The sequence below is a fragment of the Erithacus rubecula genome (assembly GCF_903797595.1).
Source record: "Erithacus rubecula genome assembly, chromosome: 6".
Taxonomy (NCBI): Eukaryota; Metazoa; Chordata; class Aves; order Passeriformes; family Muscicapidae; genus Erithacus; species Erithacus rubecula.
In genome coordinates, this window is record NC_136688.1 from 20,257,149 (window position 1) to 20,273,313 (window position 16,165).

The 16,165-nt window shown below is 35.7% G+C and overlaps 1 protein-coding gene across 7 annotated transcripts in view; it reads right to left on the minus strand.

Annotated features, from left to right (window-relative positions):
• The window catches only part of LRRC4C (leucine rich repeat containing 4C), a 490,319-nt gene that overhangs the window by 304,223 nt on the left and 169,931 nt on the right, over positions 1-16,165 (minus strand). The window lies entirely within an intron of this gene.

Consider the following 16,165-nt stretch of genomic DNA (forward strand, 5'->3'; position numbering starts at 1 on the left):
TCAGGAAAACCTTTTTATATATATTTTTTCAACTCATTAATAACTTAAACATTAGTTAATATTTGTAAAAGAGATAAAAAACTTCTTGCTTGATTTCAGACCACAAGATTCAAATGTGGAATTCAAACCTGACAATGCCATTGTTGCAGTGCATCTCTCTTTTGCCTGAAAATCTCCTACTCAAAAAGAAGTATTCCTCTTCTGTCCACTCTCCTATTGTTCAGCAACACTCAACTAATGTCCATGCTTAGTCATTGATATCACGTCTTTGCTTTGAGTAGATTTGCCCCAGGGATTAATTTAACCAGATTTGGAAAATACTTTGAAATCATCTAACACAAGGTCTTGCATAAAGGGAGGAAGGGGGACACCTATTGTTTAATACAAGTTAGAGATTTAATAAAGAAATCCTCTGAGTAATCACATATTCCTGAATACTGCTGTGCGTTTTCATTTAATAGCTCCAAAACTAATTATTATGTAGCTACCTCAGTGTTTTGAAAAACATAACATGCAGTTATTTTGTGATTGCATGTTATTTTTTTCCTATCAACCTTGTCACTTCAAGAGGCCTTAAAACATAATTAAAATATCAGAGATACTATGATTAAGCTGAAGAGAGGCTTGTGCTTTGAAAAATCATCATTCAGCTACACCATCTAATGACTCTTCAGAAAATTTTAGCTTAAAAGACATTAAATAATATGTATTTAATCAAGCAGCAAAAAGAACAGTTCCCATTTCTTTTATAAGGTATGTCATTACATTCAGTCATCAAGAACAACCTCTTTTGGGGTCGCCCTGTTAGCAGCTGTAAATGGCAATTCAGTATGCTTTAGGAAAAAAAAACAAAACAACCAACCAAGCTGGACATTTTCTGCAAGTGGAGCAGCCAAGTACCAACCCATTCATAAAGATAAGGAAACAAGACTCAAGCAAACTGTTCATTAGGCCATTCATTGCTCTTCCACAGAAAGGACTTGCAGACATAATGCATACAACAAGAAGTAGCTCAAAATTGGGATTTTACTGAAAAGTCTAGATGATACATACATGCTCTCATAATAATGAGAGATTTATTTTGTGATTCTAAGCCATGTACTTTTTCTAAGTTACGTCTTCCAATGTGAAATGATAAAGTCTGCACTAAAGTGGCAGAACAACTATGCTAATTTTCAATGACACTGGCCAGGATTTGAAAATAGTATGTCAAAATAAAAGTGGCCTGGAGCTGGAATTCACTTCCTTTTTTTCCCAGACACACAAATCTCCAGCAAAATCCACCCTAGGCTTCTCTACTGTAACCCAAAATCAAGTCAGTAACCAAAAAAAAAAAAAAAGGTGGTTTCAACCCAAAGTAGTATTTCTTCATTAACTATCAGCAGTGTTGAAAGGAATTTCAGGACTGAACTACAGGCCTTTGGAAAATACTAAATTAATTACTCATCTCAGCACTTCTCCATCAAGATGTGGTTGTCTAATTTTCAATGTTTAATTTTTAATGTCTAATTTTCATGTTTACTAGAGCATCTTTCCAAGCTCTTGAATTTTTATAACCCTAAAGTTCACTTGATATGACAGCAAGGATGTCTTCAAGCTTCATGTCAATAAAGACATCCCTATCATCTAATGTTTCCTGGAATCATAGAATATCCTGAGTTGGAAGAGACTCACAAGGATCATCAAGTCCAACTCTTGGCCTTGCACAAGGCAGCCCCAAAAATCATACCCTGTACCTGAGAAAATTGTCCAACTGTGTCAGGCTGGTGCTGGGACCACCTGCCTGGGGAGCCCCTCACTTCCCAGTGCCCAGCCACCTCTACAGGAAGAATCTTTTCCTGATATCCAACTTACACCTTCCTACAGTTTTGTGCCACTGCCTCAGGTCCTGTCACTGGTAACCAGGGAGAAGAGATCTGCCCCTGCACTTCTCCTCATGAGGATGCTGCAGACCACAATGAGGTCCCCTCCTCAGTAACAATTATGTATAAATTATATTAGAGAATGCCAACAAAAAAACCCAATATAAGCATGGTCAGATTTCTAATATTTAAAAATGAGAGTCTTACTAGCAAATTATGTGTTGAACATTAACAATCTCAGCAAGAAAGGCAATAATCCACCTTAAAGATCAGGGAAGAGTAATAGGAAAATACATATCCAATGGCCTGCAGTTTTGCATTCATAACTTTAGTCTGTTTTACACCTACAAATAACCAGACTTTTATTTAAAGTAGGACTTCTTTCAAAATTGTTTCACTTTTTAGAACCACATTATGGACATTCCCACATATAATTTTAAATATCTGAAGTTTAAAATGGGATAAGATAATCCTAAGAGTTAGTAACTCACAGCTGAATTGAGAAGATACTGTTAAATTACAGTAGAGAGAAAAGATAATCTCAATGCTCAAGATTCAAGCTGCTTGTAGATTTCGAAAACAAGAAATATTGTCATGAAAAAGAATGGATTACATATCTTTAGATTCACTGTGTTCCTATCTGGCTGTAAAAACTGTCTAGGGTCAAAATTAGAAACTGAGAAATTTCTGGATATCAGGTAGCCTATAATTATGGGCCCATTCAAATCACAGTATTCAGCTTCTGAAGGTTAATTTTCTAACTATCATTTTTTCAAAAATTATCTGTAATAGAAAGTAAAAGCACACAGCAATTAGATCCTTTAAAATATCTCAAATTATGGAAGGCTGCAGAATCAGTACAGGAATGTAAGAAAAGTCTATTAGCCAAACATCTTCACTACTCCTACTGGGAACAGTAGATTGTTAATTTCTCTTAAAAATCCAGCAGCTATATAAATAACTAGCACATAACATTCTCATTTTGAAGACTGTGTCTGATTGGAGACATGGAGAACTTCTGGTTAGCTTGCTCAAGTTATTTTTTCAGATCTGATGCTTGCTAAAATGAACATTAATGCAAGAACTAATGCTCATGTAGCAATATCTTTAGGTGGCCAAAACAGTAACTATCTGGGGGAGGAGGGAGGTTTTTGGTTTCAAGATTTTTGCCAAGTGCATAGAGACATGAGTGGGGAGTTACAATTGCATGCTACAGAATCCATGTGTTTCACAAGTTGTTTTTGTGATTTCCCAATACCCCATTTGATACACCAGCATAACTTTTATCTTCCTAAAAAGATAAAGACTAGATCAGAATTTAGACCTGTTTTCTCTGCCCATGAGAATATTTCTATTTCCTTGACATGATTGAGTTTTACTTGTCCTGCTTGTGACTGCTTTCACAAATGCGTAATTTATTTGCAATAGAGGAAAAAATATTACAGATTTGTCTAGATTTGTCAAGCATTTAGAAGTTAAGTGAGACTTTAAAATGACTTGAAAATAATTTGCTGAAACAAAGGGAGAGGTATGGTACAGGAACTTTTTGGTCAGCTTCACCTTCATGTTGTGAAAACACAATTCCACACATATCTGAAAGCTAAATTGTTAGGAAATGACAAATCTACCACCCAAACTGAACTGATATTAGTCAGAAGTGGGATTATAGTGCTCATAACCTTCTTATCAGTCTCCTCTAACATGAGCCAGATAATGAGCTCAAAGTTAGAATGCCATATAATAGTGGCAGAGGACGCTTAAAGATGCAAATTCCAGTGTGGACATGTGAAATGATGAAGTAAAATCAGAAAGATATTATTCATGGAGAAGCTGACAGGCTTGAGCTGTAACTCTGTCAGGGACTGACCCTCACTATGTGAAATGTTACTGATGTTAACTAACAAGGCTACAAAAGAGTGGTGTAAGGAAACACCATTCTCACTTTACACCTGTAAAACGGAGAACAACAGATTAGAGTCTGGCTATAGCAGTATCAGCATGTATGCACTATAGAAATCAAAAAATTAATACACGCTCCTAACGTTAATAGAGCTACCATAGAGTGTTCTACCAGTCTGCAGAAGAGGAAAGATTATACATTTAAAAATGTCTTGTAAAAAGCGACCTGTTTCATTTGACTTATTTACAGGGTTGAGGTAAAGAGAAAAGTAGAAATCTTCTGCAGTGAGAGGTATGAATCACTGCAAGGACAAGAGGACACCCATGGTGCTACAGACAACTTGAATGAAGGGAGCCCAGATGGCTTTGAAGTAAATACAAGTTCATTTCTGGCTACCCCAGCTTACTTATCAATAGCAAGGCATAGAGGAGTGAGCAAGCCTACTGCACATCCATCATTCACATTTCTCCATTTCATTATAGACAGAAAATGCACTCACAGCATGTCAAGCTGAAATAGCTCTTGGCATGAGTCAGAGAAGAAAAACCGTAAAAGATCAGCCAGGAGGAAATGCAAAATTGTTTAAAACTCGTGAAGTGTTTGTTTCTCCCAGTCTCTGGAAAAGAAAACTGCTTCATTTTGCAGAAAACCAACACAAAATTTCTTATTTCCTGATTATTGTTGAAAAGTATTATAGTGTTTTAGCTTCCATTCCTCGCTATTAACCTTCTAGCTATTTCTAGGACATATCCTCTCTTTTTTCCTTTTTTATCTTTATTTTTCTCTAGGATTATCATGGTCTACTTACACCAAAGGCATTAAGGCTGAGACAGTATTTTAAAAATAATGTTTAATATATTTACTGAGTTTAGTCATCCTTTACTATGTCTAGAGGCTGAAGCACATAAAGGCTTTGCCTACACTGCCTGCTAAATATGCTCTAATATCCTAAAATTCTGCTCCCCTAGCTGTTCTGAACACCAGTGAAGAATCTTGCTGCTCTTTTTCTGTCTACACACTACTACCGCCTTCTGATGGAAGATCAGTAGTTTCTCTTTTTCACAGTAGTCTCTTTTCACAATCCAGATGGAAATAAATTCACTCACCTCCCCATTGCTGGAACCATGTTCTGTAGCTATCAGATGATTAAAAAAACCTTGATGCATTTATTTTATCCCTACTTAATCACTTCTTTTGCTTCAATAAAAGCACATTCAAGCAATGGTATAAGGGAAAAGCAAAGCATCCAGTAGTTAATAACTATGAAGCATTTAATACATAGCATAAATCAAAAGTCAGAAAAAAACACAGTATCAAGAAATTTATCTTTCTGAGGGTAATGAGAGAATGCAAAAAAGTTGAAAAATAAAACTTTCTGAACAATATAACTATATAATGGACAGTAGTTCATACTTTCTCTAAGATTGCTGCTCACAGTAAGTGAGGTCTCACAGGCAACAACTATAACTACTCACAAATGCACCCACTGCTATAGGGATCAACAGGCCAGATTAAATAATCACATTACTGATCCACCATGAAAAGACATATACACAAATATATTAAAATATATAGGTCATAATAATAATAATGATGAAGGATATATATAATATATATATATAATAATCAAATACTAGTAGACAGCTGATTGAACATGAGCCAGCAGTGTGCCCAAGTGGCCAAACAGGTCAATGGGATCCTGGCCTGCATCAGGAATAGTGTGGCCAGCAGGACCAGGGCAGTGCTCTAGTCCTAAAAAAACCTGGTGTGACTGTAGGGTACAGCTGCAAAAGAGCCTGGGCCCCAGCTCAGGTGGGACAAGTGTGTCTGCACAGATGTTACCATAAAGACCTTATGACTCCCAACAAGTACCTGAAGGAGGTTGTTGAAAGGTGGGCCTTGGTTTCTTCTCCTAGGTAACACTTAGCAGGACAAGAGCAAATGGCCTCAAATTGTGCTGAGAGACTAAGATTGGGTATTAGGAAAAAAAATTCTTCACTTAAAGGGTTATTAAGAATTAGGTCAGGCTCCCAGGGAAGTCGTGGAACCACTGTGCTTGGAAGAGTGGGCAAGATGTGTAGATGAGGTGCTTAGGCACATGGTTTAGTAGAAGAGCTGGCAGTGTCAGGTTAATGGTTGGATGACATGGTTAATGGCTGATAGATGATTTTAGAGGTAATTTTGAACTTTAGTGGTTCTGTGAAAACGCAGCATTTTGCAGGAATGTTGTGGACGGAATTTAATAGAAAGCAATGTCAAAATTAATCACTATGCATTCCCATTTAATTTCAACAATGTTAAAATATTGCTTTGATGAGGCAAATATTAATCCCTAATAGACCCTTTGTTTGGAACTATCAAATAGTCATTGTTATTTGAACTGTATGCACTAACTTCTTTTGAAATTATCAAAACAAAATTCTTTAAGAAACAAAAAAATTCAGTTTTTCATTTTGAATTGGAAATGAAAAAAACAATGCTGATCTTTTGGGATTGCCAATAAGCAAAATAACTCAAGATTGTTTGTAATATCAAAGTGTTGTTTGAGGCTAAATATATTCATATATGAACATAAAGTATGGGTGTTTCACTATTTTTGTGATAATAAACTAATAAAACTCTTACAGTCTCAGTGCTGGTAATTACCCAAGGAATTTAAGATCACAATCTGATCACTGAAAAATGTTATCAACTGCAGTGCAAGATTCCTTTTTTAGACATGTTATTTATATAGTATTGGCATACATAGCTCACTATTTTCATATTTCAAAGTCCTAGTCTTTTACACATATAGGTATTCATTGCCAAGGCTCTTTTTTATCAGAAATTCAGATCCTGGATTTTCAGGAGAACAGAAGAGCATATTAATGTTGCCTAATACTAGATAAAGAAGTTGGGAGACTTGTCTCCATTGGGGCCCTACATAATCCACAGTGAGCAAAAGAATTCCTCTCAGAACTCAGACCTCTCCACTAAACTTCTGCTCACAGTCACCTGATAAAAGATCTTCTTTGTCCTCTTTAGATATCAAAGACTTGTTAGAAATTAAACTAACATACCTTTAAAAAATTTACATTCTCACCTAAAATGAAGAATTACAAATACTCTTTCCTTCCTAACAGTTTAAACAATGCTCAAATTAGTACTTGTAAAAGAAAGACCAGTACAATAATTGGCAGCTGAGACCCAAACGTCAGAATAGGAGCTAAGAAACTCTCATCTAGTACAAAAGTATCAGGAGTTCACTACCAAGTCAAATTTCTAAACTGGCCATTGATTAGCTATCACATGGAAAGCAACTCCTTTGAATTCTTTGAACATGATTTCAGACATACCAAAATAACTCTTTTTGGTTAGTTTCTCTATCTGAAAATGGACATCTTCAGGTTTAGGTTATATCTGTCACTACAACATACATATGAAGGGATAGAAGTACACCCAAGTGGCATTCATACTAATTGCTTAATAATCGAATAGCACCTTCAGGACATGAAGTGTGTATTAAGTATTGCAAGCTCCTGCCTCTTTTCAAAAGAAAGTTACTAGTGCTTGCAAAAGCAAAAATGACTATGTAATTAAACAAGCAAGACCCCTGCCAACTCTGCAGTGTACAAGCCTGTACCCCAGTCAGAAGCCAGAACACTCAGGACCAATCCTGCTGAGCTGTCCTCATTACAACAGGGCAAACAAAGATGTTTTCTTTATGTTCTCTCAATAATTACATTTGATCTGCCTCACTGAGGATCTCCTGCTAGCAATGAAAAGTATGAAGTGTTTCAATGGGTCAGTCTCTAGCTGTTTTATTTTCATTTCAAACATAGCAGACACTTCCTATTTATAATTTCCAAGGCAATAACCAGTGTACTTTCCCATCTTAAGCCTTTCCAGTGACAATGAGCCAATTACATCAACTGCATCCTCAGCTAGCAATTTATCCTAATTTGCCAATGAGCACAAAGTAAAATGGGCTTTTTCTAAAACTTCAGATGTTCTGTGACCAGAGGCACTTTGAAGGTTCATCAAACTTACTTCAATGATTTTTACTTTTTTTTCCTTCTAGCTCAATTTTCAACATACTTTTGCTTCAGAAACTGGTTGATTGAAAATATTAAAGTGTATCTCTTAACAAAGATGAAAAATAAATCCATAACATGGATTTATATGGACTTAAAAGAGCATACACTAACTTTACCAAGTACTGTGACCAGTTACTTGCTCTGAAAAATCAGAATAAATTGTCACTGAATGGACAATATTTCAAGTACAAAACATATCTAAGCAATATTTCATACAGTAAAAGCAGGTAAAAACAAATAATCCATCTTAAATTCACACAGAGATTCTGGATTGGAGAAAAGCATTCTAGATTGGAGAAAAGACCTGGAATTTGTTGCACATACAATTTCTGATACAATTATGCAACTCTGCAATGAAATAAACCACAAATACTGTAAAATAAACTCCATAAATTAGCACAGAAACCTACTTCTGAAACGAAAAGCTTTTAATCCAATTCATTACATTTGAATTCCTCAGAGAAGGAGGGTATTGACATTTCAAAACAAGGCATTTTTAGTAAAAAAACTAAAAACCAGAGAGAAAATTTCTAAATTGCATTGCTTGGTATTGCATAAAGACATATAATACAGTTAATGAAGACTGTGATGCCCAGATCCCCTTCAAAATAAATGAATGAAAGGGAAATTTGAGGAAATTATGTAAAAAAAGACATTAACAGAATTTTAATTTTTTACACACCAAATATTAGACCATACAACAATAATCACTGTTGCTGTTGCACAAGTGGGAAGGCAAAATAATTCCCAGTATATCACAACAATTATTTGCAACTGTAGATTTTAAATGAAAATAGATAAATCTCACATTTCAATATTCTTTCTGAGCTCCTTGCCAACAGTCTGAGTCTTCCCAGCAGGGATCTCTAGCTGAAGAGGGGGAAGTTCATTGCATGATAACACATAAAACTTGAGGCCAGAAGACAACAAGCAGGATTTTCCAAAGCGGATTCAAAGAGGAGACAAACTGATTAGGGATGTCATTTCATTGCTTCCTGTAAGAATTAGTGAAGACTCATAAAGCTTATTTAAACTCTATCTAAACAATTATTTCCTAGCCTTTTAGTAGACCTTCCAGCTTAATATGACCCAGCCTACTTGAATCCTTGCCTGTTCAATGTCTTCCCTAGACAGTTCCAGGAACTGAGCCTTAGCTTACATTCCAGTGATCATATTTCAGCAATGGGATGAGCATCCCTGAGTGCATGTACAGTCCAAGAGTACTGTCATAAATGAAACTTTCCCTACCAGCATCAATCTCTTAAGGCTCATCTTGTACACTTACAGCCAGTGAAGGCTGGCTTTGAGAAGCAATAAGGCAATACATCTTCTCAGAGCAAATGTTGCCTAAGCAGTTATGCACAGAATAATACCTTTGTTCCCCCACCACAGGCAGAAACAGATTGCAAGGCATGGTAAAAACATCTCTACCCACCAAGCCTTTGGCATCATGTCAGCAATGTTACCACCACCACAAGCGTGCGTTTGACCTTGAGAAAAGCTTAATGTTAACTGGTACCAAAGGGATTAGTGAATGAACAACTTTTCCAACACAGTTTTCAATTACTTTGATGAGCAATTAAAATGTTAATTAAAAAACAATCTGAAACTCAGTACTCAGAAGGTTATGAAATAATAAGCTCTTGTACACTTGCTGCATTGGAAGCACTAAGAAGGTCACAATGCGGCTGGAGCAGGGAGGTGTAAAAGAGAGTGACTGTATTATGCTTGGGTTATTTATTTAAAGACAAAAAAAGATACCTTCAAGAGGATGTAGTGGTTCACCTGTTCCTCCAAAACTACCATCTGATCTTGGGCATTTACCAAGCTGTGTTTATATTTGCTAGCAAAAAACCACAACCAAGAGGGAAAAAAAAAAAAAACAAACCACCAAAACCAAACCAAACAAACAAAATAACAAAAAAAAAAAAAAAAAAAAACCTACAAAAAACACCACCCAAACCAACCAACAAACCTCAAAGTCTTGTTAATATTGTTGGGTGTTTTTTAAATGCTGTCTAGCTGCCTTCAATGCACGGTAGGAAACAATTCTCTGACCACTTTGTCACTATGCATTGATTCTATCATGGATGTTCCAACAAGTTGATTTCCCCTTACATAGTCACAATGACACAAAGTGGATTCTCATTAAAATTAAATTAAAGCAGTAAGGTAACCTCAGCCTTCTAGCATCTTCAAAAAAACACTGTGATTCACTAAAAGCAAACAAAATTGTTTCTTAGAAAACACAGGTTCTTGCCATCTATTTATTCAATAACTGTTGTGTCATGTGATTGTTATCTAATACTTGAGGTTAAGGATGGAGATCTTATGCATCCCTGGAAACAACTGTAGCGGGTCTTCTATGAAACAGCATTAATTTGTTGTTTCTATCCTATAAAATCATACTTGCAGAAATATGCAGAATAAATTGCCCATGTCTTACATATCAGTTTACCCATCAGTATTTAAAAGCAAATAAAATAGTACAGAAAATACTATTGGAGTCAAAAAGCAGAAGGCACAATAAAAGTATTTGTAGCACAAAATATAACTCAGACTTTATCTCAGAAGTTAACTTCTTGTTCTAGTGATACAGCTTCTGAAACTGCAGTGGACTGCATGGTTACACAGATCCAGCCACAAGGCCAGAAAAATAATTTCATAAGTAGTTTCACTGAAAAAAGCCATATACTAAATTGTAAAACCAGTTTAATTTAACTTCACTGCCTACAGCATAGTAGTAAAAAGACAAAAAAAAACAAAAAAACAAAAACAACCAAAAAAATTCCAAAAAAACAATTCTTTGCCTTACAGACTGAAAACGATAATAGGTTATTATTGAAAAGTTTATTTTTTTTCATAGTAATAACATTAATCTTCAAAATAAACTGAAAATTAAAATTTAAATCTTTGAATTCTACCTTTCACTTCCATATATTTACTAAAATCCTTTCAGATGAATAAGTCTCCAGGGCTGTACTTGACAGCTGTTAAGAGACTCCAGTAATGCCACAGGAAAGAAATAAAAAAATTCTCTTCATTGGAATCTGCCAGGTGAAACTTGATCTGCTAACTGTAATTAACATGAGTGGATTTTGTCCAAGACCTTGTAAAGATTAATTCTTCTAATTATGATATAGAAGAAATTAACACTTTAAAAGAAACATTACTATAACCATATAATTAATTTTATTTGGATACACCTTCTGAAAAAGGTCTACTTTTCAACATTATTGAAAGTATTTTACTAAATACTGACATGTTCAAATGAGTGGTATCAGCAAAAGAGAAAGCATGGCTGCAATGATTTTTATGAAAAATAAAAAAAAAATTTAAAAAAAGGCCCTAAGGTGTTAGCTTTCCCTTTATTTCATTATAAATCCCCTTAGGTCTGCTAATCCAGCATCATTTATGTTTTGCATGTGAATTTCCCAGCAATTTCTGGCAGTTCCAGATATTTTACTTATCAGAGTGTCAGAGGATTCTCACATTTTTTCTATGCCACAAAATCCTTGTAATGCCACCTAAATAGTATTGTGCTACATTCTAGAAAGATCACATTTCTTAGCTGACAAAGTGGGCTTAGTCTTACCCTAATGCAAGAAAATCAAATATAAAAGATTATATTATTAGCATATTTGAGGAAAGTTGGTGGTTTCACCAACTTAGACTGAGTGTGACTTCCTAATACTAGTGCCAATAAAAGAGCATAGAAGAAAGTCACTGAAGGTACTGACAAACATTCACGTAGTTAATTTATGTTTTCATTACATATATTGAGTCAGAGCCCTGAAGATAAACAGGTGAGTGAAGCATCTCCCCTTTCCTACAAGGAAAATCTTAGAGAAATGGGGTTCTTAGGACTGGAGAAGACTCAGAGGAGAGCTTACAGCATCTTCCAGGACCTAAACAAGACCCATGAGAAGGCTGGAGGGGTCTTTTTTGCCAGGGCTTGTAGTGACAGGACAAGGAGGAATGGCGTTAAAATGAAAAATGTTGAGATATTAGGAAAGAGTTCTTTACTGTGAGGGTGATGAAGCACTGGAACAGATTGTTCAGAGAAGATGTGGATGCCCCATCCCTGGCCAGGTTCAAGGCCAGGTTGGAAGGGGCCCTGACTAACCTGCTCTAGCAGAAGGTGTCCCTGATTGTGGCAGAGGGTTGGGAACTGGATGATGTTCAAGGGCCCTTCCTACCCAAACCATTCTATTTCTATCACATTTTTCAAGACAGCAATTATTTGTGACACTGGGGAAGAATACTGAATATAAACTGCTGGACAGTACTAAGAACTGAGCCAATTACACCACTCCATGTAAGTTAAGCTAAACAAGGAACAGTACCAAAAGCTTTCAAGTACCAAACCTTTCATGAAAAGGTTTAGGTTTTAATACCTAAAACCCAGCAATTAACAGTTTGTGTTTATACAGTCGTGCAGTTTCTGCCTAAATACAGATATTTTGTTAACTGCAGTTTATTTAGGCTTCCATTAAATAGAAAAACACAATTTCTGTTCTATTTCTCTTAAGATCTACAGTTCGTTTAAATGTGCTGTGAATGTGTTCACCTTTTCTCTATTTTTGTACTTAGATGGAATTAGCTGTCCCTTTCAATTATCATCCCAATACCGGATAAAACTGTTAATATGTAGATTCTTACAAAGTGCATCTCTCAACCCAGGCCCACAGTTTCAAGCACATGTACTTCATCTGAAACAGGACAAGAAAAATTCATGCAAGGTGAGAGGAACAATCACAACACAAATAGAAAGCATAGTTATGGAAGCCATAAATCTGACAGAACTGAAAGCTTTTCAGAACAGACTATAAAAACAGCAGATATGAGAGAAGAGGAACACACAAGGGCTTCCCCTTTCAAAATGTTAAACTGAGTAACTGTTTACTCTTAGAGACGGGTTCAAATTGACTTTTCTTTATTAGTAGCAGTCTGCTACTAATATCATTTTAGTTGCTTTATGCTACATTTCTGATAGAGTTGCTATTTAATCTTGATTTTAGATACAGACCATAATTGATCCTGCAAAACCATATCAACATGGTCTGTATGTCTGAAATTCAGAGGTCCGATGCTCAGGTTTGAGTCACAGTTGTCATGGGGATTAATGTTATGTTCATTATGTACATTAATATTACACAATGTTCTTCTATTTTTCTTTTCTTTTTTTTTCACTACTATGAATATCCCAAATGTTCTGCTAAGATACCCTGAACACAAAATGACGGTTTGGTTGGGGTTCTTTGAAAAAAAAGCAGAAGGAGTCACACAGAGAAATTTTGACCTATTTACCTCCAGAGAAAAGATGAGAAGAGGAAAAACTAGTTGGAGATGGAAAAACACTAAAAAAGGAAGCATGACAGTATGGTTTCAGTAATTCACCTTTCCTGTTACTTTTTTACTAAAGAAAAATAACTTTGGCAAATAAAACACAGGCATTTCTGTCTGCAGGGGCAGATTTACTTTCCTGCTCTATTTACTACATCTGGTGGCTGTTCTCATTCAAAATTGCATCATTCTGGGAATACATAACTTGTAACTCCTTTCCTTCATGTGCTGTTAAATTTGTGTTCCTTTGGTTTTCTCCCCTCCCTAAGAAATTTCTTTTTCTTTCCTTCCTACCATTCTCCTCAATATCCTTCTGTTTCATCTGCTGATATTTTTATATTGGATTCTGTGAGCCAGACTGCAGTTTTACAGCCAAAATATTTCAGTTAACAGTATAAAAGACAGATGGCAGAATTTGCAGTGTTTTAGTAGTGATGGTCTTTTACTAGCAGTAAAAGAGAAAAAAAAAAGTACAAAGAGAAAACAAAAGGCTGCAGAAACTTTTTCCCACAAACTTTTGGAAATATATGTGGAATCACTGGGAAATCCTGGAAAGTGTTTGGAAACTCCTTTGTTGAAAAACTCAATGATGCAGAGAGAGTACTCAAAATTGCACATTCATGAAAGGAAGGCAACAGATCTCCTTTGGGCAAGGGGGTAAAACCTGCCTCCATTACAATCACTGGCAGTACCTCCAGAACCCACTGCTTCTTTTCTCCAAGAGAAAGTCCCTCTAAGAAGTTGTTCTCTGTTTACAACTTGAAGGCCATTCCTGCATGTTTTCACTACTTTACTACCATTTGTGATTAAGTGGATAAAGAAGGGATATAAAATTTAGCTGTATTTTGTAGGACATAAATTAAAAGGTGCAATGCTCAAGGGCAGAAAGACTTGAAAGTTAACCTTCTACCCAAAGTGTTTGCAGGGACTACAGCTTGCAGAGCACAGCCTGACAAATTGGGTTTTTTACAATTTCATCCTTCCAAATACTCATTTTTGTCAAGAAAGTATGAAGATCAAAAAAAAAAAAAAAAAAAAAGAGGATAAGAACCAAATGGTATCACCATAAGGACAGTAGATGGGAATATTAAAATGGAGACATTTATTTTATAATGTGTATTTCCCCACTGCACCTCCCAGATTCACACATCTTTTCATTCTAATATTTCAGTGCAGTCACCCACCTAATTTATTGCTGTTTTTTGATGCATAATGAAGCCTCCAGTTTGCAAATGGAGAACACAATTGTACCAGAAATTGCATGCTGACCCATAATTTTGTGTGACTTTGCTCATAATAAATAGTAAACTTTGCTGCTGCTACTGCCTCTTTTGGAGCTTTCCAATCTTTAAAAATAAACAATTTTTTTTAAAAAAAAAATCGATTTTGTGCTAATTTGGCATATATTGGTAATTTTCAGTGAGCTTGACACAATTACTTGTAAACTGCATGTAGTGAGGTTTGAACCATTTGCATCTCCCACCTGAGTCCTCACTACGGAGACATTGGAAGACACAGCATAGCAGTTCCAATTAAAACACACACACACAAATCCTGAAAGAGTAAAGGAAAGGATTAGCACTGAGTTTTCTGTTTGATACAGTAATGTTCTTCATCCACCGTTCCCAGGAGCGAGCAACACACCAACATCCAGCCAAAGATGTGAGAGGGTTAACAGTTCCTTTTTTCAATTAGCACATCGCTCCAGGTGTAATGGGGGGAAGGAGCCCCCTCACTCTGCATTTTGGTAGAAAAGTGAAATCTCACTTCCCAGCTAATCCCAGATTCCCACTTACAACATAGAAATCTCAAGAGCAGTAGGAGAAGATCCTATCGTGTCTCTGCATGTGGCTTCCTCTGCACAAGCCAAAGGTCTGTACAACTCTCCAGAGAATATCATTATGCACAAACTCCTCTTGTTATCAGAAATATTCTCTCTAAATTAGACCTATTTTAACTTTAACAATAGCCTTCTGCTATTCAATCACATTTTCCAATTTCAATTAACATCTGAAAATCTTCTCTATTCACATTCCAGAGGTTTAAAATGGCTTAATATCCCATTAGCTTTAGCACACATAAATTTAACATTAAAATAAAAAGAAAAAAAAAAAATTAGATTGCTGGGAAGCTTGAAAAGGAGACAAAAGTGCAAGACTGCTTCAAATGCAAATGAAATCTCACTAAGACATTCACCTTTAACATTACTATCTATCAAAATAATGCGAATATGGATGAAAGATGCAGATCAAAGCAACCTTTCAAAATTGTCGATTAACATGGCCATTGCAGGACATCATTTTTTATGCTTCTTTGGGCTGTCTATAAATTATGTATAGTTACTACTTGCATAGTGGTAATTTTATTTAGATCTCATTTCCCTAGTTTGCCTCTGAATGTCATGGGTATTTGTTCCTTTAATTTTTTGTTCAACTACTGATTTGTTTTTTCAAAAGGCATCTGATGACTCAATACTGATCTCTATTTCCTGTCTTTCCTCCACACCAGAGAAGGAATCATTTATCATTTTGCCTCTAACATAATGTTTCTCACATCACCAAAAAGTTTTTCTGCTGTAAGTTAGTTTTCCAGGATTACTGCAGACATGGTGGCCTCACCACGTTATGCACCTCAATGCAAGCAGAAGAAAAAAATCTCTTCCCATTTTGAATCCAGCAGATATTCTACCAAATCTTGCATTTATCATATTACAGATAAAGTAAGTTAGCAGATTTAGTAAACAAGGACCTGGTAAGTCTAACCCTCATTTTATTTACAAATATATAGTAAATTATAGCATCAAGAAAAAGAAAACATAGGACAGAGAAGGTAGAATAAAAGATCAAACACAGCATTTTATACAGATATTCTTGGTATGATTTAGCAGCATTGCAGAGACTAGTGCAAATCCACTGGACATAAAATACAAACTCAGATATTGAAGTAAATCTCCATAGTCTAAAACCTGAGTTCTTGTCAAT